Raw genomic sequence first — 13,327 nt, 5'->3', positions numbered from 1 at the left:
AACCACAGAGATGGCAATTCGCAAAGAAAACAGGAGCTGCCTCCACTATTCCAGCACCATTTCAACTTCAACATTTCAACATCATCAGATCACCTCTGCTTAGTCTAATACAGTGACAACTAAAAGATACCAAAAACTATTTTGTCCAATCAACGTAAGCTAAATATGTGGCTGTCCATGGTTCTAATATCTGTGTGTGTGTGTGTGTGCGTTCGTGCAAGTAGAAAAACATGTTGACTCACCCTACTTGTAGAGAAACGCCAATGCCATCCTCCTCTTTCATGTTGACGAAACGGTCTATCACTCTGTCATACAGTATATGCTTTTATATGTTGTTGTCCTAGGCTACCTGGCTAAAATGCTTGCTCGCTAGCCTAACTTCCATTCATGGGCAACATTAGCTAGTTAACATTAGCCTTCTACATCTAGCTACACATTGAACTTCCATCCTCTCAGGACAGGGGCACAACAAAATGAATTAATGGTTGGATCAGAATCGCTGTCATAATCATTGGCTAGAACGGAGAATTAAGTAAAACCACAAGTCCAAATCCTATTTTCATCCATGGCTAATTTAGACAACAAAACAACGAGATGCAACAATTCAAGTTTTTCTGTCAATGATGTGTGCTGACAATGGGATTTGAAAGGAGTGACGCCAAATCCATGCTAGCTTCCCTTACACTTTTTTTGGGGTGCGCCATGACCATTCACAGTTGAGAAGGTCATGTGTAGGAACTAAAATATTTCAGTGATATTTCTGCTGTGTGCAGATTTGACGGATCACATGGGATGATGCGGCGCACTCTACGCTGATAAGCCTATTCTTTGCCATGTTATAGCCCTCTTCGGACGGGTATTACTAGAGACGTTGGTTTTGTAATTACTATACAAGCATGTGCGTTATTCCAGAGGACAATTCACACAGGATTCGTTTTTCAAAACTACCCCTGTAATTCCAATTTTTTTCAAATTGAATTGACTCTTATGACGGAAGGCTGGAGGTTTTTGTTGTAGGCGTGAATATATTTAATGTCTAGACGATAATAGGCAACACTGATAACTTGCTTGGCTGCCAAATGTATAGGTCTCCCCATAATATTTAAATTGATGAAGTGGGATCATAGGCTAATCATTATTTTAACGATCCATGATAGACGTCCTTCCTAATAACAATGCACCCCATTCTGCTGATTTGAGCTGCTGAACCATATTTGCACTTGATTGTGTTTATGGATAAAAAAGAGTACATGTAATTTCCAAAAAGTTTAGCGGAGATAGTATAGTGCTTTGCGATTTATTGCCTAGGACAGGGCTCTCCAACCCTACATTTACATTTACATTTTAGTCATTTAGCAGACGCTCTTATCCAGAGCGACTTACAGGAGCAATTAGGGTTAAGTGCCTTGCTCAAGGGCACATTTATGTCATTTAGCAGACGCTCTTATCCAGAGCGACTCACAAATTGGTGCATTCACCCTATAGCCAGTGGGATAACCACTTTACAATTTTTTTTTTGGGGGGGGGTAGAAGGATTACTTTATCCTATCCCAGGTATTCCTTAAAGAGGTGGGGTTTCAAATGTCTCCGGAAGGTGGTGAGTGACTCCGCTGTCCTGGCGTCGTGAGGGAGCTTGTTCCACCATTGGGGTGCCAGAGCAGCGAACAGTTTTGACTGGGCTGAGCGGGAACTATGCTTCCGCAGAGGAAGGGGAGCCAGCAGGCCAGAGGTGGATGAACGCAATGCCCTCGTTTGGGTGTAGGGACTGATCAGAGCCCGAAGGTACAGAGGTGCCGTTCCCCTCACTGCTCCATAGGCAAGCACCATGGTCTTGTAACGGATGCGAGCTTCAACTGGAAGCCAGTGGAGTGTGCGGAGGAGGGGGGTGACGTGAGAGAACTTGGGAAGGTTGAACACCAGACGGGCTGCGGCATTCTGGATGAGTTGTAGGGGTTTAATGGCACAGGCAGGGAGGCCAGCCAACAGCGAGTTGCAGTAATCCAGACGGGAGATGACAAGTGCCTGGATTAGGACCTGTGCCGCTTCCTGTGTAAGGCAGGGTCGTACTCTCCGAATGTTGTAGAGCATGAACCTGCAGGAGCGGGTCACCGCCTTGATGTTAGCGGAGAACGACAGGGTGTTGTCCAGGGTCACGCCAAGGCTCTTCGCACTCTGGGAGGAGGACACAACGGAGTTGTCAACCGTGATGGCGAGATCATGGAACGGGCAGTCCTTCCCCGGGAGGAAGAGCAGCTCCGTCTTGCCAGGGTTCAGCTTGAGGTGGTGATCCGTCATCCATACTGATATGTCTGCCAGACATGCAGAGATGCGATTCGCCACCTGGTTATCAGAAGGGGGAAAGGAGAAGACCCTGTTCGTGGATAGCTACTGTTGGGTTCTATTTTTCTCATAATTGGATCTGTATGTGATGAATAGCTTGGAAGGTGTTGGTGCTGTCATCTTCAGGACAGGAATACCGGCTTACTTAACGGAGGAATAAACACACATGTTCATCGTTGGTGTTTCAACCAGAACGCGGGAAAATGCCCTTTCTTTATTTTCGCACATGCGCAGTTGTACATCTCTCATAGGGCATAACTGTACCAGTGTAAGAACACAATTTATAACATATTAGTCTATATGTTAACACCCCCACTTGCTCTTATACTGTACAAGTCGTATTCAACCTAACTATCAACACATTTAGCTTACAGTTATACATCTCACAAATGTCAGTTTACATTCCAAACATATAACCCAAGAATTTTTCATTTTTGAACTTCGTTACAGGTTTAGTCAAAACATCTGCAACCATGTCTGCCGTTGGACAATATTCAATACTTATTTTGCCATCACTGAGCGCAGATTGAATGAAATGATATCTGATGTCAACATGTTTACATCTCTGACGACATACTGGGTTCTTTGACAGAGCAATTGCACCTTGGTTATCTTCAAAGATTGTTACTGGTGCATATTGGCACTCACTATCCATCTGGCCCAATAACTGTACAAGGTACAAACTTTATTGTGTAGTAGCAGCCAGTGCCATGTACTCTGCTTCACATGTAGATAAAGCTACTGTTGGCTGCTTCTTAGACCTCCATGAAATAACAGGTCCACATTTAGTTAAACTAAAACAATACCCTGTTATGCTTCGTCTGTCACTTTGATCTGCTGCCCAATCAGCATCACTATATGCTACGAGGTTGAGTTTTTCCACCCCCTTTTTGTAACACAACTCCTGATTCATTGTCCCCTTCAAGTACCTCAACACATGTTTAGCTGTTATCCAGTGTTGCTCTTTTGGTTCTGATAGGTATTGTGACAGCTTGCTGACAATCCAACTGATATCCGGTCTTGTACATGTCATAACATATATCAAGCTGCCTATCACTTCACGATACCTTTTTGAATCAATAGGTTCACCATCACCATCAAAGTTTGTTTTTTGTTCACATGGTGTTGACCTTGTTTTACAGTCTGACATACCAAACCTTTCCAGTATCTTGGTTATGTACCTTGTTTGGCTCATCTTTATTTTCCCTTCACTTTGTGTAAAATCAATGCCTAGGAAATGTCTAAGCCTCCCAAGATCTTTCATCTTAAATTTTTCACTTAACATTTCTTTTACACTTGTGAGTGAGTCACTATCACTAGCAGCGATAATTAGATCATCGACCCAAATTATCAAAATGATTCTTTCTGTTGCAGTTTGTTTGTTGTAAACACAGTGATCAGCTGGGTTCTGTGTAAAACCATTTTCACTAAGGTGATCATGCAACATTTTGTTCCAGTTCCTTCCTGACTGTTTCAGGCCGTACAGTGACTTGTTCAGTTTGCAGACTAGTTGCTCACCTGTATCTGACCTGACTTCAAAACCCTCTGGTTGCTCCATGTACACTTCCCAGTCAATAGGAGCATGTAGATATGCTGTTTTGACATCCATCTGATGTAACTCTAAGTCATACTGAGCTGCTAGCTGCATCAAACAACGTACTGATGTCATATTTGCAGTTGGAGAAAAAGTCTCCTTATAGTCTATTCCTGCCACTTGACTATATCCCTTTGCAACATATCTTGCCTTGTATGTCTCAGTCTCATCTGAATTGTTTTTGACCGCATAGACCCACCTGCCCCCCACTGCATTTTTACCCTCTGGCAGTGTGGTCAATGTGAATGTATCATTTTCCCTACGGGAATCCATCTCCTAATTCATAGCAGTAGCCCAAATCTCTGATTTTGGTGAAATCATTGCTTCTTTGAAGGTTTGTGGTGCATTGCACATTACTCTGTAGCAGTAGTCAACACTAGGTGGTATCTGGTCATCACACTTCACTTTACACTCATAGTCTTTTAAGTACTGGGGCTTCTTCCTCTCTCTGTCTGGATAGCGTGGACTCTGACTATCTGAAGTCTCGATTTGCACATCTTGTGTCTCTTCGGAATTTTGATCTGCCATCTTGGCTTTTGGCATGGGGGATTGAAATCTCTCCCCATGAAGATCATCACTCATTTCCAAATCTGTCTGAGTTTGGCGTTCGACTACACCTTTTGTAACGAACTTGACTAATCTGTTTTTAAGAACTTTTCCAGTGTCTGGGTAGTAGACTAGGTATGCTGGACTATTTTTATCATACCCGACAAAAATACCCTTTTCACATCTTGAGTCCAACTTTTTCTTGTTCTGTCTGTATGCATAGCAAACAGATCCAAATTCTTTCATCTTTGAAAGATCAGGCTTTCTTCCAGTAAACATGTAGTGTGGAGTCTGTCCTACACGCTTATTGTAACACCTATTGCGAATTACTGCAGCAGTCATTACAGCATATGTCCACAATTTCTTTGGTAGGTTGCTCTCAAGTAGCATGCATCTTGCCATTTCAAACAGTGTTCTCCAATTTCTCTCAGCGGTCCCATTTTGATGGGGTGAGTAAGGGGCTGAAGTTTCATGTCTTATGGCATTCTTACTGAGCAGTGACTGGAACTCTTTGGCTGTGTACTCTGTGCCATTATCTGACCTGACACACTTTATTTTTCCATAAGGGGCCACATCAGCAATAAACTTCTCAGTAGCTTTTACAGTATCACTTTTTGCTTTTAGGAAATACACAAAAACTGTCCCTGAATAATCATCCGTAAATGCTAGAGTATATCTGAACCCATCTTTCGCCTCTGGCTCAATAGGGCCAGCCAAATCAGTGTGCACAAGCTCAAGAGCTGCTTTTGCCTTTTCATCAGGCTCTCTGTTTCTGCTCTGAACAAATTTTCCCTGTGTGCAGATTTCACAGTTGAGGGTAGATTTGTCAATCTTACCTGTGATTTTCATTCCCTCTGTCACATTTTCTAACTTTGACACATCCTCAAAATTACAGTGGCCAAGAATTTTGTGCCATGTGTGAATATCATAGCACCCATGACATCCATCATCATTTTCATCACTTACAGTGTTAAGATAGTAAAGTCTATCGTACTCCTCGATGTCAAAAGTGGTACCGTTCTTGTGGATGAGCTTGTTACACCCCTGTCGGAAGTTGACTGAAGCTCCGTTGGCTGTCGCTGCTTTAACAGAGAAAATGTCCTGTGGAAACGACGGCACGTACAGCGCCTTCGTCAGCGTTGTTTTCACCCGACGACCCGTGTTGTCTCTCAGGTAAACCTCCGCTGCACCTCTCCTCTCCGCGACACCATTCGTTCTTGTTCCGTCAGCCAGCTCCACGGAATGTTTTTCCGGTTTGAAAGTCTCGTCAAACTCCTTAAACTTCCCGATGTCCGTGACTATATGTGACGTTGCTCCCGTATCAACCATCAGCCCTTTATGTTTCAGTCCACGAACCTGACAGTCACTTATTTTGAATGCAAATGTGTGGCCTTCAGCATCTGTTGCTTGTTTCACATTGTCTCTTCTTTTTCGTCTGCAATTTGCGTCAGTATGAGTGGAGCTCTTGCAAAAACTACACCACTGTCTCCGTTCTCTGTGCTCTCCAGTAACGGTACATTCCCGGGCCTTGTGCCCTTTCTGGCCACAGTTGAAGCAGGTTATTTCGGTCCCTTTATCTCTTCCTCTTGGCCAGCTAACTTTAATGTTACTTGCCTTCATCGCGTTGTCGTCAGTGGAAATGGCGCTAAACTTCTCGGTGCTTTCATAGCTCCTCAACTTGGTCTTGAACTTGCCATAAGTTGTCGGCTCGTCACTCTGCGTTATGTGGATGGCAAACGGCTTAAATGATTCGGGCAAACCTTTCAGAATCATTGCAATCAACAGCCCGTCACTTAAAGTCTCTTCAGCATTCCTCAGTGCTGTAATAGCCGTCTCAGCACGAATGATATAATCCGTAACACTTTCGTCACTGGCTTTCTGAAGAGAAGTTAGCTCAGTGTAGAGGCTAATCACACGTGGCTTCCCTTTACCTGCATAATGTTCCCTCAATATCTTCAACGCTTTTCTCCCATCATCTGCTGCTTCTCTCATTATCAGGGAAAGACTTTTATCATCCAAAACCTGTATCAATTCGGCGTAGGCTTCTTCATTTTTCTCTCCGTCTTCTTCATCTTCATCCACGCTCAATATGGTGGCCTTTAGCCCTAGCAAACGCAAGTGTCCCAAAAACTTCGTCTCCCATAACTCGTAGTTTTTTTCATCTCCGTCGAAACATAATCTATTCCATCGGCTTCCATGTTCCCTCCTGGGCCCATAACCTGTTGGTGCTGTCATCTTCAGGACAGGAATACCGGCTTACTTAACGGAGGAATAAACACACATGTTCATCGTTGGTGTTTCAACCAGAACGCGGGAAAATGCCCTTTCTTTATTTTCGCACATGCGCAGTTGTACATCTCTCATAGGGCATAACTGTACCAGTGTAAGAACACAATTTATAACATATTAGTCTATATGTTAACAGAAGGAATGCATTAATGAACTATACTGATATAAATTGTTTCACATAACAGGCTGTTGTTATTCATGTAAGGAACGTTAGGGGTAGGACAGATAAGACTTGTATTTCTTACAGATACGAACACTCTCTCTTTGTAGTCTGTGAAACTGTCCTTGAACATGGAGTACAGTGGAATGGTGTCTTTTGGGTTCTGACTCCGCAGGTTATTATCATAGCAACTATGCCTGGCAACAAATGGAGTGCCGAGGAGTTGGGACCAACCCCTGCGCCAACGGATTGGCTGAACCACACTCAGTCCTTTGCTCTGGTTGGCCAACAGAAGAAGTGGAGGCTTTCTGTCAGAGTATTTGAAGAAGAACTTAGAACAATGGATCAGTTCTCAGAGTGCCCTGCGTGGTATCTCAGCGGACCCGTATATACGAACCTTCATACTTATCATACATACATTTTGCATATAATAAATTAAGCTTGGATTGAAGATCTCTTGATTCTTATTCCAATACCAGATTTGAATTACGCAATTTCTAACAATTGGTGACCTCCGACTGTGATCTGGTAGCGGAACTTCACTTCGCTGGAATTCACCCAGCCCATTGGACATCACTGTCATCGAACTGTGTTTCACAAATTGCCCGGGCTTCTAAAACGGTAAGCAAAACACCTATTGTAATATAACTAAAGTTTTGCACATTGGCTTTATCCAAATTAATTTTGTGAAACACCTGTTTGATGTAAGTGAACCCTATTCTACAATAAATAACAATTACAGTATACTACTTCGATTTCATAATGTACTATGCAAATGTTTGATAATTGTGATGGTTAAACCCATGGAATAGTAGAGGTGGCTGTGTGCCCCATAGTAGAGGTGGCTGTGTGCCCCATAGTAGAGGTGGCTGTGTGCCCTATAGTAGAGGTGGCTGTGTGCCCCATAGTAGAGGTGGCTGTGTGCCCTATAGTAGAGGTGGCTGTGTGCCCTATAGTAGAGGTGGCTGTGTGCCCCATAGTAGAGGTGGCTGTGTGCCCTATAGTAGAGGTGGCTGTGTGCCCCATAGTAGAGGTGGCTGTGTGCCCCATAGTACAGGTGGCTGTGTGCCCCATAGTAGAGGTGGCTGTGTGCCCCATAGTAGAGGTGGCTGTGTGCCCCATAGTAGAGGTGGCTGTGTGCCCCATTGTAGAGGTGGCTGTGTGCCCCATAGTAGAGGTGGCTGTGTGCCCCATTGTATACCTTTGTTATCTGTGTGTCCTAAGAAACTTTAGTTGTGTGACAAAGAATTACGATTGTGTGTCGAGTGTAAGTGTGTCATTTATGACTGTGATAGGATTATGACTGTGTATTGTGAGTGAGTGTGATAACTGTATACTACGTTTAACTGTGTAATAACTGTGTACCATTTTGGCTGAGAATACAAACAATATTTTAAAACAGTAAATAATGAGAATTACAATTAGGAAATAAAGTTTAAATTGTGCAAACGTTAACAAAAGACACCCATAGGAGGTACTTTAAATAAATAGGCAGTGCGACGCTATGGCACATATCAGTTCAGACTAGATATGACTAGGTTCAAAGGAGACACTTAAAATTCTTTAAGACAGGGGTGACGTATGCATGAGAGTGTGAATGATAAACCTGTATACCTTGATAGAAAACTAATTGGGAATCAAAGACGTCTGTGCCTGTCCAAACTGTATAAATTTGGGGATAACTGTTGGGTTCGTGATTGTTTAAACCCTATAACCCATCAATAACAATTGGGAACATAAAGCTAAAGTGATTAATTGTGTGACTGAACTGGTTTTGAATAGTTGTGTTGAAACAATTTGGTTTATTATTTGATTCAGTGTTTGATGTTTGACATAGCATAATACTGGTTTTAGGTGCTTGGGTTGAGGCTTCTTTTTTGTTGATTATTTGATGTAATGTTTGACCCTGCAAAATACTGGTTAAACAATTAGACTGAAATAATTCGGTTTATCATTTAAATATAAACATGCACCAACTTTAACTAATTAGGTGGGAATAATTTGATTTAAATAATTAGATTAAAGTACTTTAAATAACGACAGAATATTGGAAACACTAACACAGCTCCTCAAAAGAGCCTGCTCCCACCGAGCACTGGAGAGAGAGTTGTGAGGGGAGGGGCTGGAGAGAGCGAAAGTGTGGCTTTTGGAGCGAGGAAAGACTGGAGTTGGCTGGGAACACCACGGGGTGATTATTTGAGAGGTGCCTGTGGGTTTCTGACGAGGGATGAGATGGGTGAGAAAGTAGAGAATATTTACATTTGCATTTTTGGTGATTTGGCAGACGCTCTTGTCCAGAGCGACTTGCAGGAGCGATTGGGGTTGAGTGCCTTGCTCGAGGGCACATCGGCAGATTTTTCGCCTGGTCGGCTCGGGGATTGGAACCGGCGACCTCTCGGTTGTTGGCGCGGCGCTACTGATCACTAAGCTGCCTGCCGCCCCATATGAGTTTAAGGTTGTGGCGTTGTTTGATCATGTGATAAGGTTTAATTTGTAATCGGACCATAACTAAAGTGGTTATAGAAGTAATGTATAGGTAGGGGAGAGCCAATAGGGGGCTCCATTGAACTATTATGGTTTATTTGGCATTTCAATGGCATAAGGTGAAATCTGTATGCATGAAGGGAATTCGATTATGTATTATTATAGTATTATGGACACTCCGTAATAAATAAACTGAACCAAACAAGACGTTACTACAGCAATAGAGAATAGTTAATGTTGTTACGTTAGTTCTTAAACCCGATGATAGAGGAAAATGCAGAACGCTGTTAGAGTGTGTTTTATTTTGGCTACTAGGGTGTTTGAGACGGAAGGGCTGGCTAGACGGGGGTGATGACGTGGCTGGATGTGCGACGTGAAAGTATTTACTTTGAGAGAATCGTAGATGGTGTGGAGTGACTGGCGATGTCCCTGGTTCGAACACAGGTAGGGACAGTAGATAAAGCTTTCGCAGTGGGGCTATATACCTAGATTACTATGTGGATTGAGAAATGTGAAAGGTTGAATTAGATAGCTTAAATAGAAGTATTCTAGAAAAGTCTATGAAAATATGTTATAAGGTTACCATGCGCTCTCCCCGAAGGAACAAGGGGAGGGTGAGAGACAGTACAGTTCAGATAGTAGGAACATCATTAAATGTATGCTAATCAACGATAGCAAGTAGTTGTTTTATTAATTAGGGCATAATCAGAGAGAACAGTTAAATAAATTGAATAGCGAACTGAAATGGTTTAGCGGGAAATGAGGAATTAGATTGATACAAACAATTATTGATGGGTTAAGACTGGGGATAACCAGGAGAAAGAGATTAGCTCATCTCGTTGGAATGTTGCCTAGGGCTAGGGGAGCAGTAGTGAAGTTAGGCAGTATTTAGGTCATAAAAGTGAGCTACCAAATTAAGGCCTGGCTATTTGTGGTTGTTTTTCAAATTGGGTTTTTCAAACAAAAAACAACACACCTAGTATGATGTTTATAAAGCCTTGTTGTTTCAATTTGGGGTGGGTTTCAGCAGGTCAAGGGTGATAGGTCTTAGAGGAGCACACAGTGAATTTTATGGAGTTTTATAGCTTTTGGCTGAGTTTGGGGTATATATGATTTCTTATGAGAATGAATGTCATGAGGACTTAATGAACACTTGGGATAACTAACATTTATGAAATATTTAGAATAATGGTAATGTTTAGTATACTATGGGATTAAACAGTTCGTTAAATGATTTCAATTGCCTCTGAACTCTGTTTTAACATTCTGGTGTTAATTAATCATCCACACTAGTAAATTCTAAAGGCATGAGAGGAGGACTTTAAGATAGTTTATTTTACAAAGTTGAGGGTAATTTGTAATACTGTGCAAATTGTGAAGAAGATTATAGTTTGGTAATAGTATATTTGATTTGAACCATAAAATAACAGAAGAGAGAGTGGAGGAATGGCAATTGGATAATGAATTACCAATATTAACTAAAGTGATTGTTTAGGTAGGTGGTAATATTGACACATAGCCAAATCATATGTCAAAAAGGGGGATGGTTGGATTAAATATTAAATATATACGAAGGAGAGGACAAAATACTTTAAAAAACAACAACAACACGTATGATAGTTTATTAACCACACCTGTATGTCAGAGGTTTTGTGCCCCACAGGTGAACTAAAGGAGAAGGTGACCCACTCTATCTAACCAGGAGACTGAAGCAGGCCTGGCGGGAAGGGCCCTACCAAGTACTGCCTTTGCCAGCAGAATAGCTGAGAGATCCATCTGGGTGCATGTCACTCACTGCAAAAAGGTAAACCCAGCTACACCTGACGAACAAACACAGAGTTAGGAGAAAGATCCGATCACCACTAGGGCTCGGGGGTTGGCTCCTTAACGAAGATTCCCTTACCCTGTCTGATCATCCCTGTCTGAGTTCGATAGAAGGTAAAGCAATGGGTTGGCCTCTGGCGTCTGACATGTTTTCAGGGCGAGGGTGGGGATTCACAGGTCTCCCGACGGTAGGTAGCTGTCTGATTGTGGGGGCCATATTCCTAACACACACGGACCCTCCTGTTTCAGCCAGAAGTGGTAGTTAACCTAACACAAGTTGAAAAGGCATAGGAGACAGCTAGACGTAGGGAAAGGGGAAGTACTAGGGACTTTAGGGAAGGACATCACCAATCTCCATACACAGTTTAGGGTTGTGAAAGTAGGGAATTATCAGAAATGGCAGTGCGACCCATATAAGGGTAGGTACTGTCTGAAAGTCTGAATTATGCTAAAACAGATTACAGACCTGACAGGTGAGATATCCTCTTCAACTGGGGCACCCTATAGAGTAAACCTCTCTGAGGGAGGTAGTGAGACAGTGCAAACTATAGACCTGAAGGAAGTAGTACAGATGGAGATGGAGTAAATAGATTTTAACCTGTGGTTGGAATGGATTCAGTATACGGTCTAACGAGGACTGTTATGCCTGTAGGACAGCCAAACCAAGGTTAACAACTACTCCGTTCCCCTTGACAGGCTTTGACTCTCTGTCAGGTTTATCCTCCATGCAAGCCACCTGGGAATGTGGTGAAAGAGTCTTATGGTAACTTGCACTATCTGTTTCCCCCGATAACAAAGTCATCCCAACCTGGGTTGCCTCAGTTTGAAGTCACAGGGGATTCTAATTGTTTTTCTAGGACTAGTAAGACAGGATACAGGGTAGGGCCTCTTAGCTCCTGCTCCCACACAGAGAATATCACAACTAAAAGAGACCATGACTAATCTCTCCTCTTTGTTGCAGCCTGAGGATTTTAGGAACCAAAACCAGACCCGTGCTGACATCTGATGGATGTGTGGTGATAACTGATTGTGAACTCACCTACATATGTAAACAATCAAACGTGTCAGAGACTGGTGAGTTGTCACGTAGAAAGTAGGACCTCCTCCAGGAATCCTTTGATGAAAGGATATATATATTGATGGGATAGGAGTACCCCGAGGGGTTCCAGAACAATTCAAAGCTAGGAATCAGATCGCAGCTGGGTTTGAATCAAGTATTTTCTGGTGGTCAACAATTAATAAAAATGTAGATTGGATAAATTATATTTAATATGACCAGCAAAATATTTATAAACCACACTCGTGATGCAGTAAAGGGATTAGCTGAGCAGACAGCGGCAACTAGCTTAATGACATGGCAGAATAGAATAGCTTTAGATATGCTTTTGGCTGAGCGGGACGGGGTTTGTGTTCTGTTTGGATATATGTGCTGTACTTTCATCCCCAACAATACAGCACCGGACGGGCCCGTGACCAAAGCGCTTGAGTGACCATCACCACGCTGGCGAACGAACTGGCTGAGAACTCTGGTATTGATAGCTCCATAAACGGTTGGTTTGATAACATATTTGGTAAATGGAAAACTATTGTTGTAACTATTCTGGGTGAAGTTATAGCTTCTATGGGTATACTTGTTCTTTGTGGATGTTGTCTTATTTCCTGTGTCTGAGGGTTGGTGAGAAAAGGAGATGGAGAAGGTGGTTTCCAAACAGATGGTGAGATACGGCCCAATCCCGGACTCCGACCTAAGGAATGAAGGATATGACCTACCAGGCTTGGTGGAGTGACACTCTAGAGGGTGTCTAAAGGGGGCCAAAATGTACTTCCCTGTTGGTGTTTTGTTTTAATAATCTTATGTTTTGTGTTCTATTAATCCTGTGTTTTATGCTTTATTAATCAAGTTAACCATTGGGTATGTTTGTCTTTCCTTATGTGAAGGTTTGAAGTGCCTGGGTGACTTGTAGCCAACCGTTTGCAAGTTGGGTGTAGATGGAAGGACTGAAGGCCTTTTATTATCAAATTGTCTATTAATAAAAGTGTTTATTTTTGTTTGTATTGTATTTTAATGAGTGACACCCTAGAGGGCGTCA

The sequence above is a fragment of the Coregonus lavaretus genome (genome assembly GCF_964263955.1).
Source record: "Coregonus lavaretus genome assembly, chromosome: 15".
NCBI lineage: Eukaryota > Metazoa > Chordata > Actinopteri > Salmoniformes > Salmonidae > Coregonus > Coregonus lavaretus.
This window is presented reverse-complemented; position numbering follows the sequence as displayed.